General features: G+C 40.3%; 1 pseudogene; it reads right to left on the minus strand.

The window, feature by feature from the left end:
* Positions 1 to 1,410: 1,410 nt before the first annotated feature.
* On the minus strand, positions 1,411 to 2,724 carry LOC147457215 (dnaJ protein homolog; annotated as a pseudogene).
* Between the last annotated feature and the right edge of the window lie 189 nt (positions 2,725 to 2,913).

The following is a 2,913-nucleotide window of genomic DNA, read 5'->3' on the forward strand; positions in this document are numbered from 1 at the left end:
CATTCATTATTTGAGAGGCCAGAGGGTATCTCCACCTAGACATCCAGCATATACATATAGGTAGGATGGCTGGGTGGAGCATGGGTTTCCCTACCTCCAGAGGGTAGCTCCACCTAGCCATCCGGCCTATATATATAGGTAGGATGGTTGGGTGGAGCATGGGTTTCCCTACTCTTTGGCCTATCCTAGATTGACTCATATGTGAGGATCTATGGTGGTTGCAATATCTTGTGAGAGGTCAAGGAGACTTGAAGGAGAAGACATCCATAGCTACACACACACACTTACTTCACTACCTGCTTGTAGTTTTTTCAAGCATCAAATTAGGTTGTATTTTTCCATAGATTGTCGACACTTTGGGTTTCAAAAGACCCACACCTTTTTGCTAGATATGGGATAGGACCCTTAAAATGTTATGATACTTACAAGGTGTGGCTAAATTACTACTTACTGTACTCACTTACTATGCCGTGAGGGGCTATAGTAGCCCTACTATGCTGGACTGCATCGCAGGCGGCTACTCATCCGCAAGTCCCAAGGGGGAGCTCGATCTACAGAGAAATAAATAAATTCAAAACAATAAAATTGAAATTTAAAACACAAAAAGTATTTTAGTTCTTTTTTCATAAGAAAATATAAATATAAACAATGTGAGGGATCACGAGGGCCTGCCCACAATGAGATTTTTTCCATGTATTTGCAACTCTTCTTCATTATCATGGCAGGGATGGACATATACTGGCGATGGGTATATACCTCCCATTTTAGTAATGGGGAATGCATATTTCTTTACTTCTGTCGGCGTCATCATGTTCCCAGGAATTCAATGAGTTTTCACAGCAATTTCTTACATTTCTCAGAAGGAAAATCTCTGCCAAAAGAAAGTTTGCACAACACATCATCAAAGGCATTGTTCTCATTGAACTTTTGAACGTGTATTTCTCTCACAATGAAGGGATGGAAGGCATATATATAATGATAAGAGCCCGAAGTACGAGGCTTTGATTCATTACAAAGCATTGATAGATTGCTAAGCATGTGTTTTTATATCCTTTCGACTATACATTACAGGGAAGAGAGCATATGCTTCAAAACACGCATGACAGATATCATCTTCATGTTCCTAAAGAACATGAAGATGATATCATCTTCATGGAGTAGGTTGAGAGTGTTCTTCACATTATTCTTGGAAAATGCTCGTCCAAACCTGACCAAATTTCATCATATTATCGTCCAATCAGGCACAAGTAATGGTTCAAATGAACCTGAAGTGTTAGCCTCGGGAACAACACCTACAAACTTTGTAGTAGCCAATTGCAGCGCTATAAAACTTGAGGATAAGCCTCTTTCCATCTGTGTAAAAAGCTGACATTTTCTATACATGATGAATTCCAATTGGAACTCTCATATTTACATTTGCGATACATTAACTCCAATGGAACTCTCATATTTATAGAAAATTTCTACGACGATGATTCGGTCACCTCCCCCTCGCTTGTCCCAACAATACCTTTTAGGGCAGTGGAGAAATTATTATAAAACTGCAAGAAAAATCTCAATTAATCATCATAAATTAAGGTGAATCCACAATGAGCCACAGGAGCACAGAAGACCAACCTTGCAGGCTTCCAACGTGTCGCCCCCAAAAATGATTCTTTTGAATTTGGCATTCTCCTTGAGTTGCAGAACAAAGAAAATATCACCTCTGATAGTATCTGGCTGCCAGAAAAAATAGTTATAGAGTTTCGGCTCCAACCGCGTCAAAGTCGATTGATAACCTTGCATATAGGGGCACCTACCGCCTCATCTGCTTCTCCTGGAAATGTGATTTTCTGCCCATGTTGCATGCCTTTCTCCACATGAACTTCCATCATTTTCTTGTCCTGTACTATTTTTTCACCTTTGCATTGTGTACACTTGTCCTTCTCACTTATAGTTTCACCTGTACCAACACATATTGGTCAACAGTCCAATTCTTTTTCCTCAAAATTTCAAAAAGGCGTAACCCAGAAGACAATACCTGAACCTTTACAGTCAGGACAAACATGCACCATCTGTTGAATCATACCTGAACCTTTACATTTAGGACAAACATGCTGCATCTGTTGAATCATACCAAGGCCAAGCTATCTTATAGAAACCTTCATACCAGACCCTTGACAACCAGCACCTTTCATGGAGGCCGTTTGAGCCTCTCCTGCAACAAGGAATAACCATAGGCATTCTTTCACATTGAGCAAATACAAAGACCACGTAATAGCACTTCGGACAAAGGACATTTCTCGACAAAGATAGTTTCTTAGATGTGCCATTGTACAAGTCCTCAAGAGAGACCTTCAGAGGGTGGACAACATCCTCTCCGCGCCTTTGACGTCTACTGCCTCGGTTGCTACCACATGCTCAAGAGTCAATACAATTTGGTAACACATTTACAAATTTATAACAACAACTCATCGTACTAGCTACAATGTTTCATATTAAAAAGTACATAGCATTAAATTTAAACTCAAACAATTCTTGGCACTACTTCACATCCTTCTAATTGTAGAATAGCTTGCACAAACCTCCAAAAGGATTGGCACCACCAAAGAAGGACTCGAAAATGTCAAAAGGATTGTGGCCACCTCCTCCACCCATTCCCTCCTTAAGTGCATCCTCACCATACTGGTCATATATTTCTCTTTTCTCTGGATCACTTAGCACCTCATAGGCTTGCGCTTGCTCCTTGAATTAAATGACAAAATGAGTTCATTAATGTAGCAATAAGCAAGGTACACTCATGAGAAATCCAAAGGAAAAGGTAATAGTCTCTCTCTCTTTCTCTCATGTGTGCACCATGATCTCTCTCTCTCTCTCTCTCTCTCTCTCTCTCTCTCTCTCTCTCTTTGAGGCAATCGAGGGTTTGCAGGAAGA

This window comes from Adiantum capillus-veneris, chromosome 5 (assembly GCF_014529385.1).
Source record: "Adiantum capillus-veneris isolate H3 chromosome 5, ASM1452938v2, whole genome shotgun sequence".
Classification (NCBI taxonomy): domain Eukaryota; kingdom Viridiplantae; phylum Streptophyta; class Polypodiopsida; order Polypodiales; family Pteridaceae; genus Adiantum; species Adiantum capillus-veneris.